Source organism: Phalacrocorax aristotelis, chromosome 6 (genome assembly GCF_949628215.1).
Source record: "Phalacrocorax aristotelis chromosome 6, bGulAri2.1, whole genome shotgun sequence".
Taxonomy (NCBI): domain Eukaryota; kingdom Metazoa; phylum Chordata; class Aves; order Suliformes; family Phalacrocoracidae; genus Phalacrocorax; species Phalacrocorax aristotelis.
In genome coordinates, this window is record NC_134281.1 from 63,290,567 (window position 1) to 63,302,366 (window position 11,800).

An 11,800-nucleotide genomic window follows, 5' to 3' on the forward strand; every position below is an offset into this window, starting at 1 on the left:
AAAAATTACAAGCTGAACTCAGCTGTAAGAACACAACCGTGAAGAGGGAACTGGGAGGATTGTTATTGAACAAGACGCTGTTGCAATCCCAGAACCGCCATTAACTGACAGAGCGCATACCCGTCAGGCCTCAGTGCATGCGCCGGCCATGCATGCAGCAACGCCTAGTCAGTACTTTTTCATTTAATCTGCTGTGGGTATAAAAAGCAGTGGCTCAAAGCAGAGAGAGAGGGGAGACAGAGCACGCTCTGTGAACCACAGGGGATGCCCTGAAGGTGCTGCAATGATTGCGCTTACAGTCACCCTCCCGCTCAGCCGTGCCTCAGGCGTAGCGGGGTTGGTAAGACTCTCTTGAGGGGAAAACAATATGCTAGTAACTGCTAATGCAATGCTGTAACAGAGCAATAAATACTGCTGTTCTTTTTAAGTATCACGTGTTGGGTGTATTTTGTGCATAGGAATCCTGCTAATCTGTTACAGATGGGGGTGTAATGGGGGGTGCCTCCCCTAAGAGTCACAGGGGCATTATTATATCTTATAAATTATAAGTCTGGGTGTGTGGCATTAAGATAGAGGAATAGGGTTTTTTTTTCTATTCTGAATTCCTTCCTCTAGATAGAGTTTAAAAAGCACAAAAATTTTTTATTTTATGTCTAGACATTGTTTATATTTTAAGAGCCTGTACGTGTTTCTACTCGGAATATAAAAAATTTAAAGTTCTTTATACAGTTGGTAAAAGGTTTATTTTAAAGGGTTTTTTTTAACTTATAAGTTAATATCGGTTTTCAAAATACATAAAAAGAAGTTGGACCGGATCAAGCTATCTGAATTTAGTGTGTGTTCTATAACAAGCCTACCGCAGGGTCACAGGTTGGAGGGTTCTCGGGGCTCATCTAGTCCAGGCATTGTGGTAGATGTTCTATGTAATCTAAATAAAGATACTAAATTAAGCGTAAACAGATATAGATATAAGTAGATATCTAAGTCTAAATAGAGAGGTGTAAAAAGATTAGTGTCAAAATAGTTAAGGTTAAACAGATAGTTAGTCTAAATAGACGTTCCGATAGAAGTGTTAATCGGTATGTCTAAAGAGATAGGTGTGTAAATATTCTGTGGACGTATATAGCTATAGTCACAATAGATAGTGTAAATAGCTATTAAGTTATAAAACATCTATATATATAAGTAGATCCCTAAGCGTAAATACCTCCACTGTATAGAGTTTTTATAGCAGTAAGAAAAAAAACCTATTTATAGCAAGGTTTCTGAAGCTCAACCCCTCCTTTCATATCTACCGAAGTTGTAAAAGCACTTTCTAAAGCTGCCCCTTATCCCTTTTCCTTTTCCTCTCCCAAGCCAGGGCCCATTCTCCCAGTTGGTGAGTTGCTCCCGCAGGGCTGCGGTCGCAGAGCGGGAGCTGCTGCCACAGCACTAGTATACCCCCAAAACCCCAATTCTGGTCCACCTACATATCTAGTGCCCCAAAAGGTGTTGCTCTTTTGCCAGTTCTGCCCCGTACGCTTCACCTCTTCCTCTCTTGTTCCCGTGTCCCTTGTTGTGGTTCTTCCCTCTGTCCTTCCTCCCTATTTGTTCTTTTTCCTCTGTCACACTGCCTTTGGGTGCCGAGCCTGGTAGCCAGCTCACTGCCTCAATTTCCGAGGTGTGTGAAGGAACAAGCCTTTGCTGCTTCCTGGGCGTTCCCGGATGTGTTTGCAGCCCCTGGGCTTCAGGGTGAGTGGCTACAGTTGGGTCCAAGGGAGATGATGATGTGCTGTGGAGTGCAGCCGGTGAGGCCGAGGACAGAGCTGGCTGAGGAGAGGGCTGCCTGGACACTCCTGCCTGCAGGAGTTGGCTGAGGAGTGAAAAGAAGGGGGTTCCGCAGGCAGCTGCCTCCAGCAAGGAACAGCTTGTCATTGAGCAAGGAAGGATCCATCCTGGACAGAGCGCACCACCAGCAGAAGGTATGAGGATATCGGTACCTCTGTTAGCTGTATGCGTTGGCCCCCGTGTGTCCAGGAGACATCATGGGAGAGGAGCATCGGGGCACCCGCCGCCTGCTCGTGGCGGGGGGCACAGTTTGGGCGGCCGGTGCTGCGGAAGAGGAAGGGGCAGAGGTAGAGAGAGAAACCTCAGGGGTGTGACGGCGTCCTGTCCATAACAGGAGTTGCAGTGAGTCACATGGCTCCTCCCATGCATCTGGGCCCATCTCCGCTATGCTTTTCCCGGTCTCTGCCTACCTCATTGCCTGTCCCTGCCTCTGTGTCCTTCTCGTGCTGCCCAGCTTACCAAAGTTTTTTGGCCTTCTGCCAACACTGCCCCGCACCCTATCGCCTTCAATGTTTCCTTTCCATGCCTGTCCTTTTGTGGCTCCACACCCGCTATTATTTCTTTCTACCCACACTGCCTTCTTCCCCATTACTTGTGAAAATTGCATTTCTAGGTCTGCCTCTCTCCAGCAAGCTATCTCCATTTTCAGCAATTCCCTCTGCTCTGCACCCAGTCGCTCTTCCTCCATCCTTTCTCTGTGGCCATCTTTCTGTCTTCCTCTCTTGATATCTACCACTTTACCCATGTGTCCAGAACCCTGTTGATTTTTGCATTTGGTCTCTTTGTCTACTTTTATCCGGTTCTGCATCCACGGTTATTTCTTCCTGCCTGTCCTCAACTAAACCACTTTTTCAATTTTGTTTCTATGTCTTCATCGATTCAGGTTGCAGACCCTATTTCTTATTTTTTCTCGTCCGTCCCTTACCCCACCACTTTTTAAATTCTCTTTCTAGGTCTAGTTTTATGAAGCTACCAATCCCTCTTTTTAAGGGTTATTTGTTGGTTGCATACCCTGTTGCTTTCAAAATATTTTATCAATGTCACTGTTTGTATTTTTCCATAGAATCAATAAGGTTTGAGGAGACCTCTGAGATCATCAAGTCCAATCGTCAACCCAACACTATCACGCCTCCTGAACTGCCACATATACACGGCTTTTGAATGCCTCCAGGGAGGGCAGCAGCACCACCTCTCTGGGAAGCCTGTTCCAATGCTTGATGACTCTTGGTAAAGAATTTTTTTCCTATTATCCGATCTGAACGTCCCCGACACAACTTGCCGCCATTTTCTCTCATCCAATCGCTAGCTCATTGGGAGAAGGAACCTACACCCAGTTCACTCCAACCTCCTTTGAGCCTCCACCAGACTAAAAAAAGTCGAGGGCCAACTTTGGCCTCTTCAAAGACCTGCTAGGAGGAATCCCACGGGCTAGGGCTCTGGAAGGCAGGAGGGTCCAAAAGAGCCGGACAGTATTCAAGGACCACTTTCTCCGAGCTCAAGATAGCTTCATCCGCAGGAGGAAGAAGTCAGGCAGAAGAGCCAGGACGCCCGCATGGATAAGCAAAGAGCTTCTAGAGAAACTCAAATGGAAGGAGGAGGTCCACAGTATGTGAAAAAAGGGACTGGTCACTTGGGAGGAATATAGGAATATTGTCAGGTTATGCAGAGATGCAGCGAGGAAGGCCAAGGCCCGCTCGGAATTCAGTGTGGCAATGCATGTCCAAGATCACAAGAAGGGCTTCTTTAAATACATCAGCAGTACAAGGAAGACTGGGGATACGGTGGGCCCATTGCTGAACAAAGAAGGGGCCCTGGTAACGCAAGATGCATAGAAGGCAGAGTTACCAAATGCCACCTTTGCCTCGGTCCTTACTGCTATGGCTGGCCATCAGGCATCCCAGCCCCCAGAGAAGAGGGGACAAATCAAGAGAAAGGAAGACTCGCCATCAGTTGAGGAGGATTGGGTCAGACATCCCCTACAGAAACCAGATCCTCACAAATCCGTGGGCCCCCATGGGATGCACCTGCAAGTCCCGAGGGAGCTGGTGGCTGTTCTAGCTGAGTCACTCTCCATCATCTTTGAAAGGTTGCAGAGGACAGGAGAGGTGCCCGAGGACTGAAGGAAAGCAAACGTCACTTCAATCTGCAATAAGGGCAAGGAGGAGGATCTGGGGAACTACACGCCAGTCAGCCTCACCTCCGTCCCCAGAAAGGTGATAGAGCAGTTCATCCTGGAGGACATTTCCAGGCATGTAGAGTACAAGAAGGTTATCAGAAGTATTCAACATGGATTCACGAAGGGGAGAAGATGCCTGGCCAACCTGATAGCCTTCTATACTGGTTGGGTTGACAAAGGGAGATCAGTGACTGTTACGTATCTTGGCTTCAGCAAGGCATTTGACACTGTCTCCCATAGCATCCTCATAGACAGGCTAAGGAAGCGTGGGTTGGATGAGCGGACAGTGAGGTGCATAGAGAACTGGCTCAACAACAGAACTCAGAGGGTTGTGATCAACAGAGCAGAGTCTGGTTGGAAACCCATAACTAGAGGTGTTCCCCGGGGGTCTGTGCTGCGTCCAGTCCCGTTCAACCTATTCATCAATGACCTGGATGATGGGATTGAGTGTACCCTCAGCAAGTTCATTGATGGTAGCAAGCTGGGAGGAGCAGCTGATACACCAGAAGGCCGTGCTGCCATCCAGTGAGACCTGGACAGGCTGGAGAGCTGGGCCCAGGGGAACCCGATGAAATTCAACAAGAGCAAGTGCAAGGTCCCACACCTGGGGAGGAACAACCGCACGCACCAGTACAGGCTCGGGGCAGAAAACTGCTCTGTTGAGAAGGACCTGGGAGTGCTGGTGGACAACAAGTTGACCATGAGCCAGCAACATGCCCTCGTGGCCAAGAAGGGGTGCATTAAAAGGAGTGCGGCCAGCAGGTTGAGAGAGGTTATCCTTCCCCTCTACTCTGCCCTAGTGAGATTACCGTGTCCAGTTTTGGGTCCCCCAGTTTAAGAAGGATGTGGAACTGCTTGAGCACGTCTAGCAGAGAGCTACCAAGATGATGGGGGGACTGGAGCATCTCCCTTGTGAGGAAAGGCTGAGAGACTTGGGTTCATTCAGCCTGGAGAAGAAAAGACTGAGGAGGGATTTCATCAATACCTATAAATATCTAAAGGGCGGGTGTCAGGGTGATGGGGCCAGGCTCTTTTCAATAGTGCCCAATGACAGGACAAGGGGCAGCGAGCACAAGTTGGAGCACAGGAAGTTCCACTTAAATATGAGGGGAAAAACCTCTCTGCTGTGAGGGTGACAGAGCAGTGGAACAGGCTGCCCAGGGAGGTTGTGGAGTCTCCTTCCCAGGAGACATTCAAAACCCACCTGGATGCATTCCCATGCCCCTTGCTCTAGATGTCCCTGCTCAAGCGGGGGGTGGACAAGATGATCTCCAGAGGTCCCTTCCAACCCCCATCATTCTGTTAAAAAAAAAAAACCAACAAACAAACCAAAAAACCCCAAAACCAAAACCACCAACCCCAGTTCCCTCAGCCGCTCCATGTAAGACACATTCTCCAGACCCTTCTCCAGCTTTACCACCTTTGTCTGGACATGCTCCAACCACTCAATATCTTTTTTGTACCAAGGGGCCTGAAAGGGAACACGATACTGGTGTGGCCTCGCTAGTGCCACGTATGGGGGTACGATCCCTTCCCTACTCCTGCTGGCCACGCTATTCCTGATACAGGTCAGTATGCCATCGGCCTCCTCGGTGACCCAAGCACACCGCCAGCTCACGTTCAGCCGTCCGTCTTCCCAAGCCTGTAGCAGCACATGGGGTCGTTGTGACCAGAGCACAGGACCCGGCCCTCAGCCTTGTTAAGTCTCATAGAATTGACCTCAGGCCATGGGTCCAGCCTGTCCAGATCGCTCTGCAGAGCCTTCCTACCCTCAAGCAGATCAACACTCCTATCCAACTTGGTGTTATCTGCAAACTTACCAAAGGTACGCTGTCCCCTCGTCCAGATCATTGATAAAGATATGGAACAAGATTGGTCCCAGATCTGACCCCTGGGGGACAGTGCTCATGAGCAGGCACGATTTGGATTTAACTCCTGTTACCGCAACTCTTTGGGCTCGGCCATCCAGCTGGTTTTGTACCTGGCAAAGCATACACCTGTCCAAGCTAGGAACCACCAGCATCTCCAGAATACTGCGGGAGACAGTGTCAAAGGCTTTACTGAAGTACAGGTAAATAACATCCACAGCCTTTCCCTTATCCACTAGATCGGTCACGCAGTCGTAGAAGGAGACCGGGTTGGTCAGCAGAACCCGCCTTTCAAGAACCTGTGGTGTCTGGCCCCGATCCCTTGGTCATCCCGTACATGGCTGCTGAGCACGCTGAAGGTGAACCATTGTTTCCCTGGTAATAAACAGCCTGACTACTAGAGACTGAGGCCAAGAAGGCATCAAGTACATCAACCGTTTCTTCAGCAGCAGCATTCCCCCGCAATAGAGGATGGAGTTTCTCCTTGGTTCTCTTTCTGCTGTTAGCGTATTTGTAAAAGTATGTTTTTTCTCTAACAACAGTGGCCAGGTGAGTTCTAGCTGGGCTTTTGCTTTCCTGATGTGCTCTCCAATTGGGCTGAGAAGCTCCATGGTCTGTTTCTGACCTGCCTACCTGTTCTTCAAAAGCCGTAAGCTCTCCTTTTTTCCCCCGCTGAGCCACAGCAAAAGCTCCCTGTCCAGCCAGGCCTGTCATCTTCCCTGCCCGTTTGTCTTACTGCACACAGGGACAACCTCATCCTGCACCTTCCAGACTTCCTTCCTGAAGGACGTCCCACCTTCCAGGACTCCTTAGGCCTTTCAGCCAGCATCCTGAAAAGTCCAAAACCTGCCCTCCACAAGTCCACGGTAAAGGTTTTGCTGGCCCCCTTCCTTATTCTGCCAAGCCTCAGGAATTCTATCACATTGCAGTCGCTAAGTGGAAGAGGGCTTCCAGCCTCCGCATCTGCCACCGGTCCTTCTCTGTTTTTATAAACAGCAGCTGAGTCAAGGCATCTCCCCCGATAGGCTCATTTACCAGCTGCATCAGAAAGTTACCTTCCAAGCGCTCCATGAATCTCCTAGACAGTTTCCTCTCTGCTGCGTTTTCTTCCCAGCAGACATCTGATAAGCGCAAATCCCCTGTGGGAATACAGGGTAGCCATAGCGAGAGTTCTAGCTGTCTGTAGCATTCTTCATCTACCTCTTCATCGCGGTCAGGTGGCCTACAGCAGACCCCCAGCTGGATATCTGCCTTGTTGGCCTTTCCCCTCATCCTTATCCGTAAGCGGTCAACCTCATCCTCCCAATTGCTGAGCTCTCTACAACCAAAACACTACCTAACATACAGAGCCACCCTACCACATCTCCTTCCTTGCCTAACCCTTCTTAAGAGGTTATAGCCATCCATCGCAGCACTCGAATCGTACGAGGCATCCTACAGCATCTGGAGGGAAACTGTATGGTGAGAAGGAGTACTGAACAGTACTAAAGTCACTTGGTTCATTCAACGTAGAGAAAGGGAGATCTCATCTCAGTCTACAGCTGCCTCACAATGGGTGGAGGAGGCACAGGCGCCGATTATTTTTCTCCGGTGACCGACAATAGGACCCAAGGGAATGGCAGGAAGATGGGCCAGGGGAGGTTTAGGTTGGACATTAGGAAAAGGTCCTTCACCCAGAGAGCAACGGAACACTGGAACAGGCTCCCCAGGGAGGCAGTCACGGCCCCAAACCTGACAATATTCAAGAAGCACTAGGACAATGCCCTCAGAGACAAGGTGTGATCTTGGGATGGTCCTGTGCAGGGAAAGGAGTTGGACTCCAAGCCTCGTGGGTCCCTTCTGACCCAGGACATTCTATGGTTCCACAATGTCTGCGACGGCAAAGAAGTCACAGCTATCCTGCTGCACAACAGCCTCTACCTCCTGCCGTACGGCATCTGTGCCGCATGCATTGGCGTAGACACGCTCAAGCTGGGATAGCTATTTGACCCGAGCTTGGCACGCCACCCCATGGCTTCTCTTTAGCGAGACTGGCTATAGCCCTTCCCCTTCAAACCTCCTTTAAAGCCCCCTCCACAAGCCCTGCAAACTCACAAGGAAGAATGCTTTCCCCTTTTGAGATAGCTGAACTCCTTATTCAATCACTTTAAATTTTTTCCCCCTTGTTACCCTAACCACTGCTGCTTTTATTGTGTTCTTTTTGTCAACTGTTACCACATTTACTGCGATAATAGTAATCCTTCATAGTTTCCTTAACACCACCACTTTTTAAATTTTGTATGTGTGTTTTAAGTCTATTGATCTATTGATATCAACACGTGTCTCAATGAGTTTTAGTTGCACTTCCCCATTTATTCTTAATTTAGCTACTTAGATATTATATATAGTTATATATTATATATACTGCTTATATATTAATTAAGATGCCTCTTATAACCTCTGAGACAATTCCTGTATTTTCCTTTTTAATTTTTGTCCTTTGAGACTGGTATCAGTCTCTTAAGGAAATGAGGTTGAGAGTGTCAAAGTTACTTCAAATTAGTAATAAATTACAATAAATAATTTAATTTGAACCAGAGATTTAATTCTGCTTTGTCATTCAGTGCAATCTAGGCTATAGCTCTACTAGTGTGTAGGTAGTACGTGTGCTTTTGCTAGAAAGAAACCATAACTCTAGAGTGGGCTTTTTTTCCCTTCTTTTAGAGCAAAGTAAAACACACAATTATCAGTTATAACAATGCTAATGCATTCAAGGAGCTGCTCTTCTAAGAAAAACCAGCACCACATGTTTTTTTCCTACGTACATCCCAGCAAAATGAAGTTCAGTTTCTTACCTGGTCACATTCCTGATATAATATATGTAGTTGTAGAAAAAGAAATAGTACTGCAATTGCAGTAAACCCTACTATTGTTATCTTTTTCCATGCTGTAAACATACAGCATTTCAGAAAACTCCCTGCTGTTCCTTCAGCTGCCTTTATACTCTGCGGTGGTTCACCCCTCCCCTTTCCCAGGTGATTGTAGGAAGGATGGTGGGCGGGGGCCAGGGTATAAGAGCCACAGCCCCTGGGCAGAGAGGTCATTTCCCTCCTGGGCTTCTCTGGTATTCCTTTACTTAATTGTAATTTTTGAGACATATAATTTTTTTTGATGCATGTGTTTTGCTATTTAAAGAAAAGTAGATGTTTGTCAGAGGTAAGGGTTTTAAAATTCAGTAAGGTTTGGTGGCACTTAAATCTGAAATATCATTAGTGTCTAAACTTACTATTTTTTTTGGTCATGTAATAGTGTATTGGAGTGGTAAGATGGCTTAATAATGTATTGTTGTGGGTTTTTTGCTTTTTTTCTTAATTGTAACCTTATTTGTTTTATTGTTGGAGTTCCTTATTTTATCAAAGAATAAATCTTGGGGTTATGTTCATAAGCTTTCTTGTATAATCTAGAAGGTGTTGACAATAAGTCTTAATGGTATTAGTAATAAGAAAATGTGGTAGGGATTAGAGTGAGCATTCCATATGCATTTATATATGCTGTTTCTTTGTGGAAAGAGTAATACAAGTCTATAGTCAATATCCACAGACTTCTGTAAAATCCTGTGTAGTCTTTTGTAGAGCCAATAGCTGAAGGCAATGCAAACGGACAGTAACTTCTATAGTATTTTGTAGATATTAAGGGGGTGACTGTAGCTGGCAGCTAGAGTGCTAGCCGAGATTACATCTTAATGGTCCTCAGGTTTGTACATGTGTAGGGTTTAATAGTCAATTTAATGTATCTTTTTCTAATGGCAGGCGGTAGTTGGGCTCTAGATGGTGTTCCTACATGGGAACGAGACCCGTGGATTGGTTAAGCTATTGCTGTGCATTCAGGTGACTTCTACTGTGTTCTGTTTTCCACATGCAGAGGAGGAGTTGTGCAGAGTGACAGAAGAAAACAAGGGAAATGCTGTAAGAAGGTAGGCCAGTATGTCGTATATAGAGGGTAGATGTGACTGATGGCTGAATGACCCTCTGGTTTAAGAGGGTTTGAAGACAGTAAGGAATAAGCCAAGTGCGTTCTGGACACGGGAGGGGAGTCAGGGAAGGTGAGACGCGATTGGTGCGCTGAAGTAGGGGCTCCTTTTGAGGTGTTGTATTGATGGCGAAGTTAAAAGTGACCCGAGTTACTTGTATGTTACAGGTGGTGGGTGAGCCTCAAGGTGATAGGTGGAACTACAAAGCCCGGGCAGGCAAACTGTCAAAGAAAATGAGTGTGAGAATGGGATTCAGTGTGGGTAGGTTGCTGTTCTGGGCAGTATCTCAGCATGTAATTTATTCCTTAGATCTTTACGTACACTCCACGTAGGCTTTGTGAGGGAGATAGATACGCTGTGGTGATGAGACATTGGAGAGGGTGAGGCAGTTGAAGGCCGGATGTTTAATAGCAAAGTCTTATCCGGCAACTCAGTTGAAGCATTTGTCTCTGGTTATTCAGGTTGGGTGCAGGCTGCCTTTAGAATTGGATGTGTCTTTCAGGTGAGCTGGGTCACAGAGAGGAGGAGTGTGTAGCCAGTGACCTTTCTTGGAACCACAACGGTAACTTTGTGTGCCTTTCTGGTATCTCTAGGGGCCACAAGGGAGGATGACCGTCCAAGTCGGGAATGGGCATGGGACGGGTGAGCGGAGCACCTGGGTGCGCGTGAAGTGGGCGATATTGCAGGGTACCTCCTTTGTAAGTGATGGGATGCTGACAGCACTGCTGCGTGTGGATTTTTGTTGGGTTTTTTAGATGATGAAAAGACACCTGGCACCTGGAGGACCGATGCAGTGGGCTGACTGTGCGCCTGTTCTTCTGAAGGATGGATGGACCGAGACTCTCGCTCAACTGAAAGCTAAGTCGAGGCAACGGTGCTGAGGAAGGGGTTGCGGGAGGGAGGGGTTTGAAAGATGGCACGGTGGAGTGGGCTGTCTGGGAAGCAGTCCCCTTTGAGCAGGGAAAAGGAGCGGGTTACTGTTCAGCATGACAGGAACGTGTGCTGGGCAGGGCGGTTCCAGGCAGTGTGTGTTATTGTGCAGTGTGTGTGTTGTGTTGGGTGTCTGCGACCTTCCTCGGGTATCGGTTGTTCTCTTTGTTCTTTAGGAGCCAGGCAGGTGCCTCGGCAGCATTCCCAGGGCCCGGTGAGGCCCTAATCGTGGGCTCAGCGCCCATCGAGCGCTTCTTTTTTGGCGTCGCAAGCTTCAGGTGTGGATTGTTCTGGCGCCTCGGACGGTCGTCTTGCGTGGCATCATTCCCGGCTGCGTGAGCGGCGCCGTTCTGTCACTGAGTTGTTTGGGACTGGCATTTCTTCCTCGTATCCTTAAGCGGTTAGGTCTTGAAGCCGGGCTGGTTGCGCATCTGTTGTCTCGGTTGTGAGAGGAAGCGCTTGTCACGGGCCATGAAGCTGTTGGTGTTTTCTGGCATTGCTGTAGAGCCTGTCGGGGGTCCCGCAGGCGGTCTTGCCGGACGGGGGTTTCCGTCTGGGTGTCGTCGTTCTCTCCGAGAGCTCCCTCTCATCTTCTGGGGTGCTTTGCTTGTAGCATTCTGTGTAGCGTTGGTCTGTGTTTGTCTTGGAGCCGCCCTGCCCGGGGGTGTAGGGTCTGGGCTAGGTGGCCTGGTGCTGGGAGCCTATGGTTCATGTGTAGATGCGCCCAGGCTCTTGGGCGGGGGGGGGGGAAGCTTTTGCAGCCATCCTAGATCAAGTGGCTGTTGTCAGTGGGTGAGGGAAGTAATTCCTGTTGGGTTTTGTGGGCCCCCAGGGAACAACCGTAGGTGTCTGGGGGAGGGAGCTAGAGTTCTAGCTGAGCAGATAGCATGTCAAGGGTGTTCCGGCTTGTCTGTGCGCTGGGCTTGATGTTTGATGTATCGTGCTCATGTTTAAGAGCCGCCCTAGTTGGGCTCTCGAGGGGTGTTCCTA